Genomic DNA, 27,258 nt, shown 5'->3' with positions numbered 1-27,258 from the left:
ACATAACTGTCCATCCCTTTCCCAAAACGAAGTTGTGCTGAGTAATTTCCAGTAAAAAAAAAAATTAAAGAAAATTTAATTTGCATTTAATTTAAAGAAAATTTTAATGGTAATTAATATATTTTACTCCTTTTTAAAAAATAAGTATTTTCTGAATTATAAAATCTGATTCATCTTCCTGTGTTGTGGAACACAAACAAGGTTATGCAGTGGTCCATTGACCAAGACTTGTTTCTAGATGTAGCTAATGTCAAATGCTGTCTGAAGCAGAGGACCTTGTGGTAGACAGACAGTACCAAAACCCATCATTTTAGGAATTTTTTTTTCCTATTGACATTAGGTTTAAATCTAGTGTCTGTTTCTAAGCAGAAGGGTTTTTTTTCCTAGTGGGTAGGCTTATTTTCTCCCCATTCTTCTGCATTTTAACCAGAAAGTTTTTCATCTCTATTTGTCTTTTGAATTCTCCCAAGGTTTTTAGCTTAATGGTACCTTGTAGTGACAAGCTTTAGTCATTTTCAATTTGACTTGCAGAAGTGTAATTGTTTCTACTGGTTTGGGGTTTACTTTTACTTTCAAAGAATGGCCTCTTCTTTCATGGAAATGGAAACTCTCTTGGCTCTATCTGCCTTCATTTAGCCATTTATTATTCTGTTTCTCTCCAGCTGAGCCTCTCTTATTTCTCTCTTTTCTAAATAAAGAAGTCACAGACAGTTTCAATCACTCTTCATGTGGAATGTTTGCTACACCCGTGACATCTCTTATCAGGTACTTCTATTAATAGAGAATTAGGGAATCGGAAATTTAAATTAAGACTAAATTTTGTCCCTAGGTTCTTGCTTTTAAAATAAGGCAAAATAATTCTAACTTGCTCACATACTTATTTATAAAGCTGTGTGCTGATTTTGTTGTTTGCTCACACCTATATTGAATATTTTGCCATTTTTCTTTTGAATCTAACTATATCCGCTGTCTCCATTTCCACACACAGTCCACCTCTGGGGAGAAGATACCATGATAAAAACTAATCTCAAAGTATGAAATTTGTCTTCCCTTTTGTAATTTATTTCTGCCAAAGCATCATCAGCATTTGATAGGTGACACTGGTTTTGTTTTTCTCTGTCACAAATATCACCTGTACAGTCATTTCTGCTTCTCCTTTCCTACCCCTACTGGCACTCTGCTCAGCAGGGATGTAGTCAGGAGATAGCTGCTGGAGAATGGCATTTCCAAATGGATGAATATGGTCTGCAATTCATATAAGATTTCTATATCCATATCTCCTATTTCACTCTTCTTTCATCCTGTTCATAAGCACTTTAAAACAAACACAGCCACCATCAGGCTTTAATATGTCACTGTTTATTGAGATTGTACATGATCAACAAAAGAAATTAAATCACAGAAATTAGACATAATCTCAGTACATAATCCATGACTGAGTCTGAGTTTTTCTAAAATCCTAAGCAGTTTTTTTTTTACATAGTTGCCTCATGGATCCGGCCAGCAATGCTAACTCAATACCACCCAGAACAGCTCAGCACAGCAAGTTTATAAGTTCAGCTAGCAATTTTCTTCAACACAAGTGACAAGGACAGGATTCTTTCAGCAAAGTAAAGGTGGACACATTTCAAGGCATAGCCAAGATTTTATTTTTTCCCCTGATATCTGCCAAATCATTCAAAACAAAAGGAGGCAGTTGGCAAGACTTCAAAAGGAGGCTTGTGGATGAAGTAACTCAAGCTGCACTACTTTACCTGGCTAAGCTTTTGGAGACCAACAGAGATAAAACACATATCTTCTGGGTCAGCCAGGAACCTCTTTGCAAAACTACAGATGGAAAGTTGCCTGGTCATTGTAAAGGAACAAGGTATTCAAAGATTACAAAATGGTACATTGCCCTTTAATTCTGGATGTTCATTTCTTTAAGACATAAATCAAGCATATGCTTTAGAGATGAGAAATATCATAAAGGTAAAGCAGAATGTAATTCTACATGGCTATTTCCTTGGTATAACTGCTAGTTATCAATTTGTATTTTCTTCAAACTACAGTTATTCTAGCATAAAATAACTAAATATTTTCATATTGAACAGCAGAACTGGCCATCCTCTTTTCCTCAGTGCAAAATTTTGATATTTGATTGTATTCTAAATTAAACCAAAAGGCATCTCTGACTGTTTTGAGCAAAGCTGAGTCACCAATGGACTAAATATGTTCCCAGGGAGGTATGATGGTAAAATATCAACTGGATCTGGTGATATATAACCATATCCTATAGCCATAAAAGTGGAGGAAAGTCATTAAGATTGGAAAAAAAAAATAAAATTAAAAAAAAATAAATCCCAAAAAATGATTTTTGAGAGGAACTCAAAATGCTTATGGTAATTTATCATCATGGCCCACTGTTTGTAGCAGCATCTCAGGACAAGTAAAGATTTAGAGCAGGTATCCTAAAACAGAGAGCATTCCAGCTTCAGTAGCGGTGTAAGATAGGGTATGGAAGAGTGACTGACAGAAGAAACAGGGTCAGATAGAAAAGCACAAAAATCCTCAGGCCTTCATAAGGGCCACATCAAGAAAACCACCAAAATTAAGCTAAAACTTACATTAGCTTGACAGGTCGAGAGAACTAGTAAAATAAATCAAAGGAAAGTGTTTTGAAGCAGCAGACAAAGTAATAGATGCTGCTGACTCCTGACTACCTTAGAACTGCTGAAGGGAGGCTCCAAAGCCAGAGAAGTTGCAGTAGGAATGTAAAGATTCCTACATATGCACACGTGCATTAATGCAAACATATATGTGCACATACATCCACATGTGTGTGTGCATTGCTTTTTTCCCTTATTGCCACTTCTTGTCATTTCAATAACATTGCCAGCATAATAATGAAGAGCATCCTGTTACAAAGTCTGGAAATTCAGCCATCTGTACTTGATTTCTATTAGATGGTATTTCTGTGAAAGTATGACAAGGTGAAGCTATAAAAACAGTTAATCTTGTTTATAAATTCTGCTGTGTCATACCTGTAACGTGCAAAATCGACCCAGAAGTGCATTACAATGGAGTAATATACTATTTTCGCATCATAAATTAGTGTAACCTCACCTAACACCAAACGTATTTCAAGCTCTGCTTCATTCTTAAAAAGAATTTTGTCTTTCAGTGTGCTATGGCTACATAGCCTAAACCCACTCAGATAAAACAGATTCAGTATTTCCACTAGCCTTTTCCCCTCTCAAATGTTCCATAATTATAGTTAAAAATTAGAATTAACTAAAACTCATTTTAATCTCATAACCTATTTTATGGCAGGTAGGTAGGGAAAGGGAGTTGACGCCTCTTTATCATGAGGCAGGAGAGAGTGTCATATATTTCCTGTGTCTCCATGTATTTCCGATGTCTCTTACGAATGGAATAAGCAGGGATTGTGAAATCCTGTCTTAAACTTGTGTCCATACACAATGTGGTCTGCCATATTCAGCAGATTGGCAACAGCATTGAAGTAAATTTGGTAACAAATTGTTGCATTTTCGACTAGTTAGTCTGAGGAAGAAAAAAAGAATGCTGAAAAATTACCAAGCAGCACTTTTTGTATGATAACCTTGCTTACAGGCACTTTTAGCACCACATCAATCCAGCAGTTCCACAGCATTATGTGGCAGCATGAGTGTGAGAAGATGGCCAGGCTGGTACTGAAAAATAAAACTACAAGATTTATGGAAGGGAAGGATGTCATCAGTACAGAACTGTACATGTCCTTAAGTAGTAGCAGAGGACAAAGCGTGTCAAGACATTTTGCATCTTTCTAACCAGGCAGGTCTGTTTCATTCAGTTATTCCTCAGTTCCTCCTTCTGCCCACCCCATTGGCTCCAGTGACAAACTGAAATCCAAGAAGTGTCAGTTGTTGGGGACATTGATTTAGGGATATTTTACACTCCTTTAAATAGAGATTGAGCACAGGGATTCAGGATTTTTTGCAATGAAAAATGGAAAACTCTTAATTTCTCAGTATTTCTTTCAAGCACATTTTTTCCAGGGTTGGGAGCAGTGAGAGGGTTTCAAAAGCAATGTGGCCTTCTGCCAACAGCAGAGATGTGTTTCAGAGTCACTGGATGATGTGTTATGATACAGGGAAGCATTTGATGAAGCTCACAGGACTGTACTAGAGCAGGTGCTTGGTGGTTGGGAGGCAGGCAAGTCAGGCAAGAGTTCTTGCACATGTGAGCCAAAGTGGGACTGGAGAGTTACTGTTATTCATCATCAGACTGTCAATGTTAAGGTGGAAAAAAATAAGTCATACAAGCTATTTTCACCCAACAGTGTGGGATGTCTTCTGGAGTGTTTTTGTAACAGGTCAAAATTCATATAATACTGTCACAATTATCTGATTAACTTCTAGCCAAAAACATCCACAGAAAAACTTAAAGATGAAAGTATTTACATCTTCACAGTGGAAGACTTTCACAGACCAATGACAGATGCTTTGCACATATGGATGATAATTTATTATGCTTTAATCAGCATTATCTTACGTTTACTAGAAAAAACATATAAATATGACTGAAAGGCTTCCAAAAGATGTTTTTTTCCTTTAGCTTTAGAAAGTAAGGAAAGTTTAGAATTACTTTGATGAAGCAGGAAAGATTAAAAAGTCTAAGAGTGGCTTGGATCCTTTCAAATGGGTCCCTTTCCATCCCCGCTGAAGTTTTTACAAAGCATTTCTGTGATCACACATTCACAATGGGGATGATTGTTCATGCTGGGTATATATTGTAAATATCTCTTGTCTTTTTTCTGTATGCTCTGCCCAAAATTAAGAGGCTCACTGAAGTACAGCAGTGTTAGACTGACATAGACGGAAAATCAGACTCTTGGCCGTGTAAGGGTGACAGAGTCAAGACAATGTCATGCATAAATATTGTGCTAATGAGTAATGTGTGGGTTGTGTATGTGAATAAGTGTATTTCAGGAAGGTTTAGCTTGCTGAAGGACAATAATCCCTCCAAAGTCCTGCAAGTCAGAAAGTAGCTGAAGCTTGTCAGCTTCCCTCTCAAGGTACCAGAGGAAAACCACGTCTGTGGGAGCTGGAGAAGGAGACTATTTCTACAGCCAGTGTTTGCTGAAGTATATTGGTCCCCAGCTCAGGGAAATTTTTCTGTCTTACTTTTGCACAGAAATAATTTATTTTGCTATTATAACAGTCCAACCTTCATAAAAGAGATATTGCTCGGTACTTATAGAAACAACTCTACTAATAAGCCTGATACAGGCAAAAGTTTTCAGTGAGAGAGTGACTACTGAAACTTTGATCTCCACTGGAGACTCCAAAAACAAACTCCTCAGGTTTCAAATTTACTGGCAGTCTGACACATCACTGCCATAAACACCAGGACAAAGAGAAAAGATTTTTTTATATGTCTGCATATAGAAGGATATTAATTATAAATAATGAGTTGTGACTGCCTGCAGAGCAGCTGTGGTTCTTTTAATGAATAGTCTTCCAATGGCTGAAATAAAATGTCAAGACTGGTGGAGATTTGCAATTGGAAAAGCTATATAAGCTATTTATAAAAGAAAATCAACTGTAAAAAAATACTTGCTAAACGTTTCTGGCTTCTATAGTGCAGCTGTACACTGGGCTCCTTAGTAAAATGTCTATCCTCATCATTGGTATAACCTCCCAGAAGTAACTCGGTTTAGAGTTAGATTTGGTTTAAATTAGAGTTCCCTCTGCTGAAGCTGGAGAATAACTTTGTCTTTTTTATAAATATAAATATTAACCATGATGGCGTTGTTTAAGAGGTTCATTATAGAGTGGTAGGACTTGTATTTTACCAAGAGATTTTTCCCAAGGGATTTTCCCCAAGGCGATGGGAAGGTACCAGGACAAAACAGCTTCTTAAAGCAAACCTGTTTCAACAGTCTAAAATTTTGCTGAGACTAACATATGAAAGTGTACTATTTTAGGCAAGCTGACATATTTCTGCAAAGCTGCAGCAAGGTGCACCCCGGTGCCTCAGCAGTAAAAGCGCAAGCCGGGCTGCGGCGTGACCTTGCCAGCGCCGCGGGAGCGGGGCAGGGCGCGCCGGGCTCTGCGCTACGGGCACGGCCCCGCGGCCCCGCAGCGCTCCGCGGGTGGAGCCCGGCCCTCCCGGCTCCTCCGCTGCTCCCGGCCCTGCTGCCCCGCCGCCCTGCCCTGCCGCAGCCTCCGCCTCCCGCCCGCTTCCAGGTGAGTCCGCCCGGTCCTTCCTCATCCTCCCCGGAACGCCCGCTGGATGCGCCCCTCTGCCGCAGCCGCCCCGGCACGGCGTGCGCGCCCCACGGGACCCCGCGCACTGGGAAGCTGGTAAAGGCTTCCTAAGGAATTTCCCGGGTAAAACACACCAGAAAACCCCACAAACAAGCAAATAATAAAACCGCCAATTAGGTTAGCTTGGACTTATTAATTGCACAATTGAAAATGAGCTACAAATGACATGTTATGGAAACAAGAGAGGGTTTGGGAAGGACAGTGAGCATTGAGGGACTTTTTAGAAGTCGGAGGAATTCATCTTCATTGTGGAGGAAATTAAATGTTTCTGGTGGTTTGTTGTTTTTGTCTTTTTGTGTTGTAATGGTTTGGGGTTGGGGTTTTTTTTTGGTTTGTTTATTTGTTCATTTCCCAGTAAGTCACCAACAGACATTTTATGAAGTTAGCCACAGATCAACACTCTTTTGGAAAATATTTTTGTTTCAGAGTGGATAAAACATCAGGAGTGCAGTAAACATTTTAAACTTAGAACTGCAACAGATACAGTAAATCACATGTTGTTTGCGTGTTGGAGCAGGAATCCTTGGAGCTGCAGCAAGTTCAGTCCCCACAGCAAGTTCACCTTGGGACAGTTCCCAGAACATCTTTGGCTTTTGAAAGGCACTTTTTATGGTTCATTGTATTTTCCCTATGGCACTTAGTACTGGCTGATAGGTAAAGCTGGCCACATTTTAGGCTCCTGACTTGTGCCAAATGCAGGAGGTGAAAAAAACTAAGGTGCATGGCTGAGTTCCTTGCGGTGGATGGAAACAACAGATAAATCCAAGTGAGACTCTTTACCTCCAGATCTAGTTCTGGAGGTGATTTGCCCTCTCTGATGGTAATACAGGGAACCTGCACCCTAACACAGATGCTGCAGTTAGATGTCCTCACTCAGGTGACATCTAGCTCAGCTGTCATCACACCATGTCCTTGTCTTCCACAGGCAGGGGTTATTGATGGTGCAAAAAGTACCTGCCAGTCTGACAGATGTCAAAGAGAGGACACCTGTTAGCTGGAGAGAGCTGTAGCTGTCTCATTTCTAGACAGCAAATAGAATGAAATGAAATTAAACCTTCCATTCTGGTCTGTTTATTTTTTTTATTTTATTATTTTTTCTTTTTACTTCCCCTCTGAGTTCATAAACTCAGTTATTGTGGCTGTTACAGAAATATTAGATGGTTATTGGTGGGATGGGAGGTGGCCCTCAGTCTGTATGGGAGGGATGTGGTCTCATTTAAGATGTGGTTCACAAAATGGAAAAGTTTGTGTAAAGGGAGTTGCCTCTGTTCCGCTCTTTTTTGAACAGGTGCCCACATTACAAACACCACCACAGCCTGCAGTTTTAGCAGAGAGGTCAACATATTGGCTGTTCCCAGCTATTCTTTCCAAATACCCTTGTGCTCTGAAATGTAACTGTCCTGCACAGTGTGAGTAAATCAGTAAGATGGTGGCCTGCTGCACTGCCACATATTCTGTGTGTAAAAGAGTTTTATTTTTTGCTTTATTTTCTGAATTATAAGCCTTTATTTAGGTTAACAGACTTCTTCCTTGAACTCCTTTCATAGCTTTTTGCATAATTAAGGCATAGACAAAGGCATCCCATCATCAAGTTTTAAAGGACCTATTCAAGTTTGCCTGTAAATTAAGATTGTGTCTCACCAAGGGGATGGAGGAAGAGAGAACAGTTCTGTGACAAAGCCAATTTAATACAGCCATATCTGTGTTAAGCAGAGACTGGCAGGAGTAAGCGCCTCAGAGTCTAAGCTTGTTAGTTAATTAAGTTATTAGCAAATTTTTAAAGTAAGCTGTACTCTCAGGAAATGAAATCACTGTAAAAAAATAGCATGATAATAATCTTGCTTCTTTACATGATTTAAATAAACTATAGTCTCCTTTCACTCATGTCCACACACAGTGCAACTGAAAATTTTCTTACAGTTTACTTTCAGTGTGGATCTTTTTTGGCATTAATTATAGCCTAGAATTGCTTTCTTCATCAATTTTATCATAGTCTTTGTGCAATTTATTTTGAAATTATTATTTAAATGCATATGATCATGCTGATTTAAGAGTATATCCAGAGTGTTTTAGAAAATGGAAATAAAAGCCATAATCTAAAACTTTTCCAGATACCTGATCACAAATATAATATTTTTGGGGTTTTTTTTCTGTGTGCATCCTCTGCTGGTGTAACATATTTACACATGCCATGTGAATTTAATGTGGTACTTTTCTTGTTTGCTTTCTAGACAAACATGTCAGAACTGGGAGGGCCATTTATCATCACATTTTCCTTCCTCCAACTAAATTATGTTCCACTTGTTCTAATTCCTAACCTGTTGGTATACACATTGATAAGACACAACGAAATTCAGTGATGCTTTGAGGTTGTGAGGTCCTCCTTTATATTTTCTTCAACAAACACAATCAGTGGTATAGCGTAGATGACACAGCAGCTAAAAAGAGATGAGCAAGGGGAGCAGAGGAGCTGCTGGCTCAAAACCACTTGAATGATATTATCTAAAGAGCAATGAACTGTCGGGAATTTTCCAGGTACTGGTTCTAGGTGCCATTGAAGGTTATCAGCTCTCCTGCTTTTAAGGGGGCATTCAGAAACATGCTGGGCAGTAATAGCAGTAGTAATAGTAACAATTATAGACGTCTTCTCTGTTTTCCTATAGACCAGATGCCACTCCATTTTTTTAGACAGATATGTATTTCTCCTCAGATTTAATTATTGCAAGTCATTCTGTCACAGTTATGAAAGGTAAAGCTAAACCAGCTAAGTATGGAAGGTAGACCTAGTACAAAAGAACACTCCCATGGCAATATTTTCCCTTCTATTGCTTCCCTAAGCAATACTTCTATTTCTTGTATGCATTTCATAAATGTTACTAAGAGTGCATGATATTACAGCTTTCTGGAAAAGGGAGACAGGATATTAGAGATAAACACGGAGGTCACACGGCACCGGAAAGAACTGCCAGGCACGTCTAGCTAGAGGAAGGAACCAGCTGATACTGAAACCAACTGCTGCAATCAGTATCTATCTATATACATTTCAGGCATGAGTAGCATTCAGAGTCAGGTGAAAGAAAACTATGTGATATTTTGGAGAAAAGTACACCAAGGGCGCATTAAAGAGACTTCAGAGAATTTAACGTAACAATTATTTTCTCTTTTATTTCAAAGGATTTTTCAATTAAGCTTACATCAGAATAAATAAAAAAATATTTTTGACACAGTCAGGAGAGATTGGATGGATTGGATGGATGAACTAGACCCAAAATACAGGTCTGGAGGCCAGTAGATGCCAAGAAGGGAAACAAGAAAATATAAAATTATTTGACTGCAAAAAAGGTGCCAGCACACCTAGGGAGGTCATAATTTAAGCTGTCTGGTTTCCAAGAATACACATTTGAGTAGCACATGGTTTCTTATTTCAAGACAGGCATCAAAGTAGCAGTTCTGATATATTAGCAGACAGCCAGACTGAGGATGTCAATAAAAGTCTTTGATGAGACACTTTTCTCAAATGTGGCATGTTGATTAATCTGCTAATTAAAAGTGGATGTATGGAGCGACAACGATCACGGTCCTGTCTACCCCACGGCTCTGCCATTGCTGTGGCTGGCAGAGCACCCTGCAGCACATACTGTTCAAACTGACAGAAGGAGTTTTTCTGGCATGGTTACACCACCTCCCTAAGTGATGTAAGTTGAGCCAATATAAGCTCTCTCCTTCTGGCAAAGTTACATCCTCACCAGGAGTTCTGCAAACATAGCAATATCTGCTGGGGACGTGAATTTTTCACACCGGCAACTGACATAGCTATGTTGGCAAAACATTATAATTTGGAACAGGCCGGGGAAAAAAATGCATTTATCACCCCATCCTCAGCCATTTGCAAAGCATTAAAGAGTCCTAAATACTTACATTTCTCTTAATGGCTATACTTTGCAGACAGAAATTCTTATTTCAGTTAGAAGGACAGTGTGTAAGTTACATTTATTAAAAATGCACTGCTTTCTAATTCTCAGTGATTTCTATCACTGAGTTGTCTCATGATGGCATCGAGAGTGTTTATAAAATATGAAAATAACTCAATGCACTTTGAGTGTTCTACAGAAACATAACACTTCCAGTAGCAGACTGAATCTTCTGTTTGGCTGGAGTCTGGGTCTCCCATCCTCGCCCAGGTTAGGCTGGAAATACAGCATGCACAACCATGGTACCTGGCACTGCAACCAGCTCCATGTGTGTCCTTCTTTTCAGAGTTATGGTCAGCATCTGTAGTATTTTTTTTTCAAAAGAAAGTAATTTTACTGAAAGTAATTAATACTGTAAGTATTAAAGTGGGTGAAGAAGAGAGTTGTTTATGCAACGCAAACCAGAGTGACTTTTGTGCAAACCTCGGGTAGACACCTTCAGTTTGGAGAAAATGCAGCTGTCTCCTTGCAATCTTTAATTGTCTCATCACTAGTCATTCCCAGTTTCCACAGAACACCAGGAGCAGGGAGGCAAATGTGATTGCTTGCATTGGCATTTCCCTTTCTCCCACATCAAAGGTCGCCACCGCCTTGCTGGGGGTTGCCATCTCAGCCCTGGGCTAGAGGAGATGGAACTGGGGGGATTGTCTAGCCCATGTCAGCCAGAAAGAGATGGGTAAGCAGGAATTCACTATTTAAACAGGCTTTAAGTAAGTTGGCTCATTTTAAGCAGGAATTCTAGCAATAGTTCAGCCAGAAAATCAGGAGTGGGAGGGTGTGCATAACCTCTAGGAAGTGGGTGGTGACAAGTAGCTGGCTGAGGGCTGCATATGGAAACCACTTCTAGTGGCACAGCAACAGCCAAAGAAGGATGACTATACTGACTGTTAGCACTGCTGGCAACTTGCTACTGGCTTCATCTGGACAGAAATCATCTAGATCCCTCACTCAAAAAATGCCTATCACTGTAAAGTTGGGGAAGGGAATTTCTAATATTCATGGGGTATCTCATATCTATCACAAAAAAAAAAAAAAAAAAAAAAAAAAAAGGGAAGGAAAGAAACTTTCTTAATCAAAAGGAATAAAGTAAGGGCAAATGCAGGCAGGAGATCAAAAGGCATCTCTGCCAGTGAAATCCATTAGCCTTGAAGTAATCTCCTAAGGGAACTGAAGACATTCCCATTGCTTGAGATATTTAAAACTAGGTTAGACAAAACACTAGGAAGTGTACAATGGAGGGCAATCCATAATCAGCAGGGAAAGGGATTAAATAGTCTTAATAAGCCTTTAACATAGATTCTGTGATTTCAGTGCCAAGACTTCACATGTCCCTCTGCTCGGTCTCCTCCCTGCAGCTGCCATAATGGGAGATTATGAAATCACTGTAAATGTCAGCAATTAACTATTTCAATAGAATTTGATAATGTAATGGTGCTACATTTTTATTCCTATTAGTCTCAACTAAGACTCCTTTTACAGTGGATTTAAGTTGACTTTTTAGTAGTGCTGTTGCAATCTTCTGGTACAGAGATTTAGTGTGATGTGTTTCTAATAATTGCTTGGGGTTTCAGGCAGTGATTTTGTTTTTAGTTAGATCTATCCTTTTTTTTCCCCTAAATTTCAAAATTCCTAAGTAGCTTATCTAAAAATCCCATCTTTTGCTTCTGTTTTTAATCACTGGTCATTATTATCCCACATCCTTCTAAATTTTTAGTCTTTTAAGAGCACAGGAGAGCCAAGAGGTTCATCTTAGTAAATCAACAGGTAGAAGATGTGCTTTGTGGCATAAAGATGAGTTAGCATTTATATTTCTGTTCTGTAAATGTTAAGTCACTGTTGAAGTATTCAGATCAACAATATATGTTTATAAACACTGTCTAAGAAGAATTTATTATTTCACAAATACCACTGTTTGCTATGATCTCTGATAATTTTTCACATTTCCTATTGTGTCGGTTTGACAGTGTGTCCTTAGGTCCAGGCGACTGCTTGAATCATGTTCACACTGGAACCTGGAGTATTTTGTTTTGTTCCACCAGGGGAGAGGCCAGTGCTGTGGTTTAGAGAGGTCCTACCAGTGCAAGCAGCTCAATGAAATCAGGCTTCATGCTTAGAGGTAAAATGAGTTACCATGACTTGCAATTGACACCTTTTGAAGTCCTTTTAGTTTACACTCTGGTGGAATTCCTGTGAAGAATTGTATGTACACGTCCAAAAAGCCAAAGTCACATTGCAAATTAATTAAGTTTAAATAGCATGTGACATTCTGTGGTTTCTTTGTGTAATTTTGCTTGAGAAATATTGTACCCATAAATCAGTGCTAGTCAGTTTTGGTCTTTTGCATATTTAACAAATTTTATAAGTAATACATGACATTCCATTTGGGTATAAAACTGTCCTCAAACAGCTGGGAATTCATAGCTAGAATAAGAATCTTATGCAAAAAAAAAAAAATATTGTTTAAGTCAGAAAAATGGTGATTTATAAATGGCTTTTTAACAGAGAGGTTATTACTGTTCTGTGGAGTTACTGGTGGTAATGTGAATGATAGATGTGGCAGTGGGGAAGGAATATGGTGGTTGAAAAGTGGGGTCTATTTTTTTTTCACACCTAAGTGGTGCTTATAGAGGCAGATTCTCTTTTATGCCATTGTTTTCAGTGAGATTGAACGAATGGTTACCTGCAAAACCTTTAAGCAGTACACACATAAATCTAGAAGAAGCCCTGACCATAATTTCAAGATCCAGATTGAATTTTCTGTATGTAACATCATTAGGAAGAAAGCTTTGTGCTAGGTAATTGATTTTTTTAATGTCTTGCGAATTAATTTTCACCAGGAAAAAATGGTAGCCTTTTTACAAATGAAGTAAACAACTATATTACACTGTGGGAGGTGGACCCTGACATACCTATTCATCTTAAGAGGATTCATTCTTATCAAACCACTTCAATTCTAGCCTAACTTTTTGGATGACAAAACATTGCTCAAAGGTAGCAAGGAACTTATTTTATGTAACTTGCCAATATTTTATTATTATTGATCTGAAATAGAAATAAAGGGCAGTGAATTTAGAACAAGGATGAATTTGGCCTTTAAGCTGTGTCTATAACAATATTATTAGCAGCCTTTTTTTCCCTTGCACCTTAAAACTCAGTATAGCTTGATATATTGGCAATTGTTTTTAATTTTCCTCATCCTATTCTTTTGACAATGAGAAAAGGGAACACATGGCTTATACTTTAGTAAATGTAAAAGTGCCAGCAAATGCTCTCTGGCATTGAAGATCCTGGCATGGAGCATTCCACATCTACCCAATTACATTATTTTCTGAACAATGACCACCTGCAAACTGCCTGACTCTTACTGTGCCAGCTCCCAGACTCTGCCCAAAACCTGCCAGGACAATTCAAGCTGGCCCAGACTGAAATCACTGCAGAGACTATTCTTGCAGTTTAACTGTATATGTGCATACTACTGAAGGTCAATTTTTCCATGTTCAAAACTAATTATGAGCTATTACCATGTCTTTAGGATTTGCTTTGACAGATTGGATGAGAGATCACAGATTGTTTGAAGCTTTATTTTTTGTTTGTTTTCTTGGTATTTTAAAAACCTCCTAAAGATAAAGATATTAAGCCAGAACACACAAATGTTTCCTGGCAACATGCTTGATGTACAAAAACAATTACAAAGAGGCATAGAGTCATAACCTCTGCCTTGTTCCTATTCAAGTAAGAGACAGTGCTGCAATTGACTTGATAGGTAATATTTTTCTAATGTAAATAAGCTTTTCTTTTTCTGTTTCTGTTTAGGCTCTCAGGCACGGAGGCAGAGGATTTTCTACTTGTCTTAACAAAATGAATGCTGTCTTTTCCCAGATAAAGTAATTACTAGAGAATATACATCAATGCACAATACCAGTTGAAGTTATCAAAATTCTCTTCAGAGAATTTAATATATATTGACACAAGAAAATATTCTGTCTCTGTGATAACTGTTTGCAATGAGATCCACTGTCACCCTTGGCACCATTGAGGTGACTCCAACATGAAGACTTTCCAGTATTTAGGAATCCCTCCTCACCAGGAGAGATGATCCTGCCCAAAGCCTTTTTCCACACCTACAGTACACATCTCTGGAAACCGCCCTCACTGACGTTACCATTGTGCCATTTCGGTGGTATAGTAATTTACTTATAAGTCAAATACTTTTATGGTTCAAGTTAGGATGAGGCCTTTATAAAATGCTTCATTGTGTTTAAAAAATGTAGTGATGTGGATTTTAAAGAATTTTCCAAATAGCTTGTTGAGTATTATTTTAAAGAAATGTTGTTTAGCATTTAGCCGTTTGACATTGTTGTTGTCAATGTGACAATAAAATACTTTTAGCTTAAATCCTTGTTATCTAGACTAGACTTTTCTCTGAGTTTTAGCATGAAAAATGTAACAGGAGCAGACACAGCTTGTGTGACTTCTGGAGAAGAGCCGCTAGCATTGGCATAGCTGTATGAATCCATGGGAGTTGCCATAAGTTCAGGTGGCTCCAGGGTACGATGAAGAACCTGTCCAGACACACATTTATTGCAGCTGGATGGTTTTGCTTATAGAGCTGGGATCCCAAAACATCCATCTGGAAAGCATACTGAAAGCTTAAGGAAGCATAAGCAGAGTTCCTAATGATTTTAGGAAAAACTGTCTAAGGAAATTTGGTAAGACTCCAACTCACGTCTGCATTTCTTTAACCCCTTTGGCTTAAAATCCTGCCTGGTTGACTAAGCCAGAAGAAAAATTAGCTGGGATATATTCAGACATTTCCTAGCTGTATCATCTGGGTCACTCAACCCCACAACAAACCAATCAACTCATTATAAGATAAGAATAAAAGTGAGTTAAATAACAAAATGAAGAAATTGGATTTTAATCACAGAGAGTTCACTGTCAACTTACGAAGCACATGCAGAATAACTGGATGGATCACAGCTATATTTGCTATGAACTGTATGTGCAGTTAGAAGTGAGGGGATACGACAGCGAGGTGATCAAACACCACCCTACACTGCAGGGAAATTTCAACTTGAAGAAGCCACCTGTGGTGCCCAAATGCTAAGTAAGGCTACTTTGGACATTGTATCCTTCCTGTTAATATGACATAGCCAGCTGCATGAGGATTTTAGTATGATGGACAGATTAGATCTGTCTTGATAGGGCTATGCAAAGGATGGACCCAATTGGAGGGACTGGAAGGGTGCTCTGGGTTTCTCCTATGCTTGTGTCCCTGACTGACCTTTGCTGTGTGGCTGTTCCATTTAAACACAAAGGATATTTTGTCCTGGCAGTCCTTCAAGCCTTATCTTGGAGTAAAGAATCGACCCACTACATCCTGTGCTCTGTATTTTTATGAGTGATCATTCTGCAGCCCACACTGTAATCGCAGAGTTATCCTCAACAGGATTTACATAGAAGAGTCTTTTAAAAATGTGACCCTCAGGTAGAGTAACAACAAAAGACATGTGAGAAGATGCTAAACATAAACAAACAGAAAATAAATAAGTAGAAGTAATAGAAATATTAAAAAATATTTTTCTCTCCTGTTAAAAACATGCAAATTTGAATACCTCAAGAACACAATCCGAATGGAAAAGGTGTTCTTTTCATGTAACTCGTTTTTATTGTAAGAGTCATTTCAAACAAGCAGATTATCAGTTTTATTTTATTTTCAGTAAAAACTCCATGCATACAAGATAATTGGAGGTGTAATTTTAGTTTTTATAGCTTTAGTCCAATAAAATATAGTAAAAGATAGAAAAATAGTTTGATTGTGCCATCCATTTACTGAAATATAAATATTCAAATACAGATAATGAAAGTCTTTGTTTCATTGAAATCAGTGGTAAAATTTCAAATTTCAAAACCTAGCTGAGCCTTAGCTCTTTTTCCTGCTCTGCTTGCTTTTCCAAATTTCATTAGTAGGATTTACATTTGAGAGGGCTCTTAATATTTTCTGGTTGAGCAAATATATATATATATATATTTATACACACTTGTGTGTGTTTGTGCAGAAATGGGCTTGAAGAGAGTTATCTGTTTGCTTTATTTGGAGAGAGCTATTACAATGACAGTATTTGTCAGGGTATACCGCAATTACCTCTGATTTCAGTGACTGGAGACAGATGAGCATTGTAACCCCTGGTAAACAAATACCGACTTGACAGGACAGCTTCCAGGTTATATTCCATGCTATATTGCTAAATAATCTAAAAATCCATCTGTGCCACTCAAGGAACAGGCTTGGGGTGAAAGGGTGAGGGTTTTGGTAGCATCACACTGGTTTGTCTCCACTCCCACCGAGCTGATGGGAGCACTGCCCACAGCTTCAGAAGAGCAGGGCTCAGCAGTGCTGCTCACAGGAGTCACATCACACCATTTGCTCTTTCTACTTATTCCAAAAGGAAAAAATGGCTTGACTTATGCATAACTTTCTTGTGCTTAGTTTACCAGCTGGTGAGTGTCACATGTTTAATTCAGGCAATGTAAATAACAATCTCTTTAATAGTTGAGATTTTCACTGACAACAGAGCTGCTGAGCTTAGACAGCTGATTGCTGCTGCTGCTGTAGAGCTAAGTCCTTAAATATTATCAAACTAATACCCTTGTATGGTCACACTGGATACAGATTAGTGAAAGCCATAATCCTATTTAATTTAACACAGTCCCAGGGATTTTCCTCTACAAAGAATTTGGTCACATGCATACTGCATTATTTGCATAGTTCTTAAATATATGGACCCTCTCTGGGAGCAGGGCTGTCTGCCAATTTAATGACAGTTATTAAATCCTGTTGTACTTTGTACCACAATCCAGATGCAGGTATATGCTAGAAAAAGCTCATGGTTACTTAGAATTTGTTGTGGCTCTGAGCTATGCCACAGCTTGTTCTCTCAGGTCATTGGTTTCAGCCTCAGAGGAGGGTGTGAACCCTCAGCAAAGGTAATATGACAAAGGACTGCAATTAATTTTAACCACAGTGCAGCCCAGCCAAGATCCAGCTGTCCAAGAACTCAGATGTAAAAAAACTGACTGTGCTTGAACTGTCACAGATTCTGGGGTTTGTGGCTAAGCAACTCATATCTCAGTCATAGGAAAGATCTAATTTTTATGTGCTGAGCACAGTTAAGTTCATTTGCCTTCAATGCCATGTGATATCCTTGACAATATACCGGACTCAGATAAGTAGGGCTAACCATTTTTGTTTCTGGATTTTTAATTTTTTTAATTTTTTTTTTAAAAAACAATTTTCTTTTTTTGTTGTCTTCTTTTTTCTCCTCCCATGCAAAACTGTTGTCTGAATGGAAAAAGGAGGCACTGTCTCCTTGTCAAGGTCTCTTAGCTAACATCGTTGCTTATCTCAGGCCAGCTGCAGATTGCTAGGACCATGTGCTTGGCAGCCACAGACACACTGCAGACCTCACAGAGGGTACAGCTCTGTTGGGTGACCCTGGGCTGAGGTATGGAAGTCTAGAGCAAAGGAGATGTGCTGAAAGCAGTAAGCTTTGTGTTCAAACAAGTGTTGAATCCCAGCAGGCTGAAACCACAGGATGCCCTGCACCTAGTCAGGAGCTTCCTTTCCAAGCACAGTGTCAGTCCAGCTAATCTTGCAGAGCTCTAAGTTAATTTTTTTTTTTACCTGTTATGCAATGTTTGCAGCTTTTAATAGGCTTTTGGTATTTATTGCAGGGAAGTAATGGTGAAATTTTGATCAACAGATTTCAAGGTAGTCAAGCAGCTCCAGACACAGGGAAAAATCTTCCACCCTTATTTTCCTGGTGATTTCCAAGCATGTTGGGACAAATATGTGGCTTGGCTGATTTCCATGTGAGAGAGTGGCCCTGCTCTCTGCAAGAGGGCTTGGTATATAAAAGCAGCTCAGGCACAGAAACTTCTTCACTCTCTTTAGCACCATGCTGGAGGTAGAAGCCTTCCCCTCCAGGAAACAGAGGGAGTGGTTTGAGTTGATTAGGTTTCCAGGTTATTTTCAACAACTTAGGCACCAGCTGAATGGCTGTTGGCTTAAAGAACAGAGTAACTATTAATATTATTACTACTACTGCCATTAGTAATAAAATGATGCTTCTTCCAAAAGTGCCTAAGAGAAAGCTGAGGTAAACTTCATCTTGCTAGGTGCCCTGCAATTTTGGGCTGTCATTCAAGAACACAGTAAATCCTGCTTCAGGGTTCCCACTACTGGATCAAAAGCACCAGAGCCACAGGAGCCAAAATATTGATGGTTTATGAAATAATGCTTTCCCCAGCCATCCACTGTGGTATCAAACCAACCACAGCCTGTTTTCTCAGCACTGGCAGAGTCAGCACAAACCCCAGACCAGGTGCTCCCAAAGCTCAATCGTGTGACCTCCTCTGGGTCAAAACCCCACTGCTCACAGATCTGCTGTTACCTCTCATGGAAACACGGTCTCAGAAGACCCAGTGGTTTTCTCCTGAAGAGCTTGCCAGCTACATGGATGAGAGATGTGCCAGAGTAGAGGCTTAATGGCAAAGTGAAGGGAACAGGGGGATGGTATGTTTGGAGGGGCAGTGAAGGAGTGAAAGATTATGAGGAGAGTACACCAATGGAAAGGTGAGGGGGGTTGAGGACACAGAAAAGCAAGGAGAAATAAGAAAAGATAGATGGATGGAGAAGCTGTTAAAATACCTAGCTGAGAAAGAAGAGACAGAAGAAAGAGACAATACAAAGGGAACTGGAAAGCCCAGGCATAAGTCTGAGAAGTTGCTGTGCATATCCCTAGCTGGGTTTCCCCCCAGATCTTCCAGGGAGAAAAACCCAGAAGGCATTCTTCTTGCTTATGGGTAGCAGAAATATCTCACTGAGACTCAGAAACCAACCTCTGCTACATCTAGACCTACAGTTCCTCCTTTACCTACTCTTTTTGCTGGTGTTTTCTGTTCTTACAAACACTTCTTTAGTCTGGCAGAGATGAATAAGGCATAAAGGGCAGCAGCTGCCTCAAGAGTTTGCTCATCACAAAAGGATGAGCTACTCTGTCTTCTAAAACTGACACCTTATCAGGAAAGCAGAACCTGATGACATTTAGCTCTTGTTACAAATATTTACATGTATAGTTGAGATGTGTCAGTTTTACTGCTCTCAGTCATGCACAGCAGGGTTTGCCTTATTTGCAGTATGTTTTCACATGTCATACATCTTTATTCAGACTGGAGCATGGACTGGTTTAATTCTTTTCCATTGATGGGTCCTGAATGTATACTGGAAGAACTGTTATTGCTTTGGCTTTTCTGGTGTCACATCCTGAAGAAATTATAGGAAGTAACAACCAATTTTACGCCTTCTAGCTCCTTCAATCTGATTATAAATTTGGATTAGTGACATGTTTTGGCTGCTGCATCAAGATCCAATATTAAACTTCCTTTTTTTTAATAATTTCATATGAAAACTAGAAGACAGCAATGTGTATGCATCTGTATGATGAAACCTAATATCATAAACAAATTGATTCTAAAATGGTATGGTATTATCTGATGTCAAGAGTACTAGGCACCATGATACAGTTCTGTCATCTGCAATACCAATCTTTTGCCCTGTTCTGGATTTCCCCTCCCTTTCCTTCTGCCCCCATCTTCTGCCCCTGACTGGGGACTGTGCTGCCCCACAGCTGTAGGAAACTAAAAATTCTATGAATGTGAGGCATGTAGGTAGCAAAAGCAATGTTTGAACACCACAGTGCCACCTTGTTGTCTTTACAGGTCCTGTGATATTACTGGGAATATCTGTGTTGGAAAAGATTAAAATGCTGTAGTCTGTATCTACTAGAGGTCAGATATTCCTGCACACTTTTTCTTCCCCTGCTGACCTACCGATTTTTGTATGATTTTCAGTGAGTTTTGGCCTGCTATCCCTGTTTCTAAGAAACAAACAAACAAACAAATAAACAAAAAACTAGTGGTGGCTTACCTCGCATCTTTTAGTCTGTAAAATGTGTATAACCACAAAATACTGAGGTGATACACATTGCCCAAGCAGAACGTGGCTCCTGAATTGTTCTGGCAAGCAAGCTGAGGAATTGGTTTGTGAAGAGAGGGGAAGAAGAGAGAAGGAATCTGGCAAAAAATCCACTGTATGTCTACCACAGTTGAAGTAAAAAGAAGGGGAAGGTTGCAATCTAATTTAGAAAAGCTTCAAAATCTTTTTGTGTAATTGTAAAAATCTAAAGTAAATAGAGCCAAAAGAAAAATGCTTTAATAAGTAAATAATAAGTGATTTATTATGTTTGTTAAAAACCACACAGAATATTACACTGCAAATAGTATCTTCTGAATCTGTGAACTAGTAACAAGATCACTGGTCATAATCTTTGTTTCTTCTCTGCCTTTGAAAATGCCTCAGTACAAAATAATTTCTTTATATTAAAAAAGGATCTGTTTTACTGGAAACAGTAATGAATTATTAGTTGCTATTAATGTGAGCTGAATGTTCCACAACTTTATTTTTTCTGCACACTGAAGTAAACTATGAAATTCTCTTCCTTGAAATATATAAGGATTATTTGGTATTATCTAAACTTATTTTACAATCCTGCTTCTATTGAAAATGAAATTATACTGCAAAAGTTTAAAAACAAAGGGGATGGGCATGTTAAGAATAATCTCAGAAAAAACTACTGTGATCAGGTTAGCTGTCATTGTGAGATATACATCTATATATACACATAAGTATTCCTGTCCTCAAGATTTACATGGCTTTATGGAAATTCTTAACCCATGCTCCTTCCAGTTTTTGAGGAACTTGTTTTATGTGGTGGCCCTTTACCTTCCCTGAGCTCTGGTGTGAGTTTTCAGAGAGGTGGACCACAATTCGTAATTCTGTAGGCTTCCTCCCTTCACCTCCCTCCTTCCCACTGGGACTTTCACATTTTTCACCTAGAAAGCCTATTTTATTAAATAAATCAAGCTTAGATCCAAAAGCGTATAGAACGTGCTCGCAGAGCCGGCAGGGCTAATAAAGGAGTCCGTGGGGGTGCGGGGCAGCACTGGTGCTCCCCGAGAGGAGCACAGCATCAGCCTCACACCCCACTCTGCTGCTCCACTGCTGCTGAGGGAGAGCCTGGGGAAGGAAGGCAAAGAGCTCCCTTCAGCCCCTTCAGCTTGTGCTGGAAAGCCTGAAAAAACATCTGGTCTTTACAGATTTGAAAGGCAAAACTTCTACATAGGAATACAAATTGGGATACATATTTCTTTGCAAGCCCTTGAAAATGAGTGTCACCCACCACATATATTATGTGCTTGAACTGAGCTAAATTGAAGCCAGACATATATTTCTCTTTGATGACTCCATCAAGGTATGTTTTAACTCCTCTCCCCAGTTCTTCAGTCTCTCAAAAGATACATGTGTAGATAAAGGAACAGCTTCAAATCCATGCACGGTAACAGCAGCCAAACAAATGGCTTTCAAAAGAAAAATCCAGCTTTGTAGATCTCTCTTCCTGCAAACAATTTCCTTTTCCAGTTATAAATTTCAGTTCCCAAAAAAAACTTCCCTGGAAGAAGCAGAGGAGATAGGGAAATAAGAGTTTGAGTAATCCTACATATTCTGAAACTGAAGAAATCTGACTCAAACTTTCCAGCCATCCCTCAGGTATACAGATGCAAAGAATCTCTAGTTTGCATGCTTGTGTGCCATAGTTAGTTACTCAGACATTTTTGGCATCTACACATACTTAACAAAAATTAGTTGTGTTCAACCAATTTGCTCTTCAGGGAGTTTGGGTAGGGTACAATTGTTTGATAGCATAGTTAGTGTTAATGAGATTCCTATAACCTGAAAAATGCATCTTATTTTCTATTACCTCTTATTTAGTGTCAAAACCAGCCTACAAGCTTATATATATTTAGCAGACACTGTCAGGTCTAAGAACCAAACCCTGTTGTGAACTGTATTTTGAACTGCTGGACCTGGTGAAAATAAACCAGGCATCCTCATTTGAGGTGAAACTTGAACTTTGCTTATTGCTTCCAAAGACTTCATCATTTTTTCAGAGAGAGGTAAATGGCTATAATGGCCCCTTATAAAATCAGGAAGACAGGATGAATCAGGACAAAATGCACTTCCTCACCAATTCCCATCTCCATAGAAACTCCTCAACTCTGCTATGCCTTCTGCCTATACAGATTAGGCAACCCAGTTTTCCAATAACAGACAGTGAAGTCTGACGCCTGCATTGTCTCACAGAGGGGTATCTTGAAGAGCAGAATTTAAGTATAAAGAGAGAACTTTTCCAAGTACTTAGTGTTGCATTTCCCAGCTTTCAAATTCTTCCTGTTGCTTTCCAGGTTTGTAAGAAAATTTCTCATGAGAAGCATCAGTATTTGCTGCCAGGATTCCCACAAGTCTGATGACATTTTAATCAAACTATCTTTGCTTCAAAGCATGTGGTGTCATTAAAAGACTAGTCCACACTACCCAGTATTGCAATTCATATCACTTACGGGGAAGACAGGGAATCATCATAATCAGGCTGTGGGATGCTAATTTAAACATAAAGCTTTATTTTCAAATTCATTGAATAGTTTATGCATGAATGGATGTGCTTTTCCAGCAGTTCAGATAAGCAGATAAAGAGAATGGTTTTTTAATGAAGTGAAATATATGAGAGAATGTATTCATTGATTATTAGGAAAAGAAGAAGTTATTAAACCTCAGTAGATAAACATCAGCTTGAGAAGTTCCTTTGTTAATAAGAATAAATTGATAGATTTATAGACTTTAAATTTGGCGAGATCATTTGATTGTCTCATCAGACCTTTAAATCAAAGACACTAAATCTCCCAGCATTACCTCTGAGCTGAATAGAGCTAGACAAAACATGTTGGTAAAGCAGTACATGAAACAAAAGACGCAATTCAGCTTGACAGAAGCCTTATAGCTTTGGGTCAAATCTACCTTCATTAAGTTTTAAAAACAGAGGAAAACATCTAAAATTGAGGTGTTGCTTTCCAGAGTTTTTCAGCTTTTACAAAATGTACCTACCATGTGTTGATTTACCTGTGAAAATGGCTTTTCTCTTTTCCTTTTTCTAGACTTAGTCCATAACACACACACACAGGAAAATCACATCCCTCTGAAAAACATGAGGATTCCAAACAGCAAAAGTTTCAAAATTTCTGTTGTTTCAAAGGCTGATCACTCCTTTCATGTGGAAAGCTGAAGTGCATAAATTCTTATATAAATATGTCCAGCTTTAGCATTTAACCTTTATTATACCTTCTTGACTGCTGAAGGACCCTCTATTTTCCTCTTATAACTGTACTGTAGTCAAGTGTCTCTCAGTTTTATTTTTAATGGACTAAATCTGTTGAAGTATTTAAGTCTCTCCCAGTAGGGTATTTTCTATGGCTTTTGAATAAGTCTGTGACTCTGCTTTTAAAAGTTCAATTTTTTTTCCAATATATCTTCCTCTTTAATGAATTCATCTTTGCTCCAGAGAAAAATGAAGATGTCACCCATTTTTCCTACATTTATACATCCATGGATTATATTAGCCCTTTTGTCACAGCCTTGTAGTGAATACTTATGTTTTATTGCTTACTACTTTGACACTAATTTTTTTCAGAAAGATTGCTTTTCGAGATCCTACTCTAACCTGATTTCAGAATGCCATTTTAAGATAAAGCCTTATAAATCTGCAGTAGCCAAAACTCACAGCAATTTTGTCTTTTGAAAAGATTGTCTTATCCAACAGTTGACTATGATGTGCATGTGTTCTGTCTTCACTAATATATGCTAAAGTTGGTGTTATGTGCAGATTTTGTCTGAAATACTTTTTATTTGCAAGCTATTTGTTGAAACAGTAATTGGATTTAGGTTTTATGCTAACATGACCAGAAATATGCCCATTTAGTGAATCTTTTTGATTAATAAGTTTTGGGAACAAGAAATTTACATAGTTTGATTTCTTTATCCATGTATATTTAATCCAAATATAACTGCTCCTGCATCTACATCCTGGTCCCCAACATTCCTTGTGCCTCCATGAGATGTGTTCCCTAGCCCATGCTCTCTGATTCATTGCTTGTATTATCCTCAGGTTCTTGTCTGATGCACAAGCTCTTCATCACATCTCCATTTAGAGCAAAAATTCTCTTACTCTTTTTCTCTTAATGGTTATCTTTTTTCTCCTAATGGAGATGCTTTTCTTTGCTTATGATTTACATGGTTGAAAATACCATGTAGAAATAATATTGCTGGGGTAAAAGATGAAAAGTTGTGAACTGGTCTCATTCTCCACCTATGAAGAGTTTCCCCTCAGACCAGAGCCCCAGTGTTTGGGCAATTTATGCTGTATTGATTCCAAGGAGGAAAAATTACCGTCTGACAGCTACACCACATCCTTTATTAGCATCCAAAGTAGATCTGGGATTCAGCTAATGAGGCTTAACTATCTTCTTTTGCAGCTGCTGGAAGAAGTAGTCACTTTGGAGGTACAATTAATATCAGGGCTATGTCCTCTTGTCACACTTAAACACCTGAAGTACATTGTCCTTGGAGAATCTGGGCCCTGGCCTGAACACCACACAGGCGGAGTTGTAATGGTTTCTCTGTCTCTGCTCTGTCATTATTTAAGGATATTAAAAATATGGAAAGAGACAGGACTTTAAGGGTTTAGAAGAAATTAATTGTTATTTTTTTTTTGCCTTTGTGTGAAGGATTTTCTACACTTTCAGTACTACAGAAAAAGTTAATCATCTAGGTACCTATACCTGTATTAGTCAGAGATATCATGAAACTGACCTTTGCTATATTCAGGATGCCAAACCCAAAGGCATTTTTAGTTGTTTCCAGCAGCAGCCATAGGACCCTGCTCTTTACTTACACATCTGATAAGAGTTCTCCCTGAGTGATCATATAGCATAGGACAATGTGACAAAATTTTCTTTGTTGTTTATGAACAGGACATGATAGAAAATATTACAAGACTAATTGGAATTATTACAATAGTCTGCTTGGCTCCCTTCTCCCTCCTCTTGACTAATTAGCCTTTTAACATTACAAAATGGCTCTGGCATGAGCTGTCAGAAAGCACTGCTCCAGAGTCACTACTACACGTGAAGCTGTCTGCACACATTAACAAGGAATTTGCCACTGCTGTTAGAAATCCTTGTTCTCATTCTTTTCTTATTTTCTTTTTCCCATTTAGGGTGCTCTGGGGTCACTAGATGTTATCATTTATACCTTCTCATTCTTTGCTCTGTCTCTCTGCATGCTTAGGGAATTCACATGAACACCAGCTTTGTTTTTCCCTTAACAACCATGGGTCAGCTGTGGCACTCCTTGCAACCAGAAAAAAACCTGGGGTTCATCACTTCTTTATTAAAGTACTGGGCTAGATATTGAATTGTGAGCCTGCATTAGAAAACAGTATTTTGTCAATCAGTCTCATCATAAACTGCAACTTGGTGTTTGTTTTTGCATTCCACTTTTTCTCTTCATTCCCTGATTTACTCCACTGGGGAATACTGAGTTCTATTGTTTTAAAAAGTACTCCTAGTAATAAGGTTCCCTTTATCCTTACCATGGTCCTGCATAGACACACATATGTGCCAGATTACCTCCTGAATAGTTTAAGAAGCAGAGGACAAACCAAACAGCAAAGTAAGTTGGAAGGAGCTGTTGTCACAGAGCTGGAGCATTCTCCTTCCTGTGGAAAAGGGGCAAAATGAAAGAATTGACAGGCTGAGAGAGATGGGGTTGTTCAGTCTGAAGAAAGACTGAAAGACATTAGACCCTAGAAAGCTGGAGAGACCCTAGAGCGCCTTTCTGTTCCTAAAGAGATCCTACAAGTAGGCTAGAGATGGACTTTTCACAAGGGCATGTAGCAGTAGTACATGGGAGAATAGCTTTAAGCTGAAGAGGGCAGGTTTAGATTGGATATTAGGAAGAAAATCCTTCCTGTGAGGGTGGTGAAGCACTGGAAGAGGTTGCCCAGGGAAGCTGTGGATGCCCTATCCTTTCTCCTTTGGTCTGTACTCAATCCATTCTCCATCCTCCCTGCCTTTGTGCTGGGGAGTGCCCCAGCTCATAAGCAGCACCTTGCACTTGACCCTGTTAAACTTCATGAGGTTCTCACGGGACCATCTCTCAAGCCTACCATGGCCCCTCAAGGAAAAAGATTTTCTTGTGAACTGCTGTACTGCTCTGTAAAAAATGTGCTCTGCTGCTTTTTTGCAGCAAGTGCTCTTTTTCTCAACTTTACCAGTGAAAATTCAAACTGTCTCACTTTCCAATTTACGATGTCTTCAAACAGTTTTTAGCCTCTGGAGAATACTCAAGCAGCAACTGTATATTGGACTTTCCTCAGCTGATGCCTATCACTGCCCTTTCCTTATAATGCTACCCCTGTGCTCTCCAGGCCAGGTTTTAATTTAATACCTAGAGCAGGCTGTTACCAGAAAAGTTCCTCTAGGGGAATCTGCAGTAATTCAGATGCTTTGCTAAAAAAGCTTTTCTCAGGTATCCTTTCAAGGTACTTAAAAAGAAGAAAGATTGTCTAGCAATTGCATATTCCCTATTTTTTTCATTTAATTTTGACTTCTTCTGTGGAGAAAGCAGTCATTATGAACTCTCAGACACATAAATTATTATAATTTAAAAAAAAAAACAAAACATTTAGCACTGAGTCAGTTATGTCTTATTAAATATGTATCTTGAAAACAGTTGTAATGCACAACCAGATCTTGTTCTGAACAATTTGCAGAAAGAGTTTTGTTTCTTTCCACGGGCAATTGAAATGGAAATCTTTTTATTGACAGGGCAGGCATTTATAAAATTTGTTAATGATTTTCTTAAGGGACACATTGGTGGTATTGATTTACAGATGAGGAGAGGAAGAGGGTCATTACTGTGTTTAAACACGAGTGCCAAAAAGATGACTGTTAAAGGTACCAGG

At 38.7% G+C, this 27,258-nt stretch overlaps 1 protein-coding gene across 4 annotated transcripts in view; it reads left to right on the top strand.

The window, feature by feature from the left end:
- Nucleotides 1-6,129: 6,129 nt before the first annotated feature.
- SULF1 (sulfatase 1) overlaps nucleotides 6,130-27,258 on the top strand; it is a 184,488-nt gene continuing 163,359 nt past the window's right edge. For all 4 annotated transcript variants that reach the window (XM_088060696.1, XM_088060702.1, XM_014257499.2 and 1 more), the window contains exon 1: nucleotides 6,130-6,230. The gene's annotated coding sequence lies outside the window, so the exon portion shown is untranslated. The remainder of the gene's footprint in view (nucleotides 6,231-27,258) is intronic.

The sequence above is a fragment of the Pseudopodoces humilis genome, chromosome 1, assembly GCF_049639895.1.
Source record: "Pseudopodoces humilis isolate 2021_Gansu_Grassland_sample_001 chromosome 1, ASM4963989v1, whole genome shotgun sequence".
Lineage (NCBI taxonomy): Eukaryota > Metazoa > Chordata > Aves > Passeriformes > Paridae > Pseudopodoces > Pseudopodoces humilis.
Note: the sequence above shows the minus strand (reverse complement) of the source record. Positions and strands in the feature narration are given on the sequence as shown.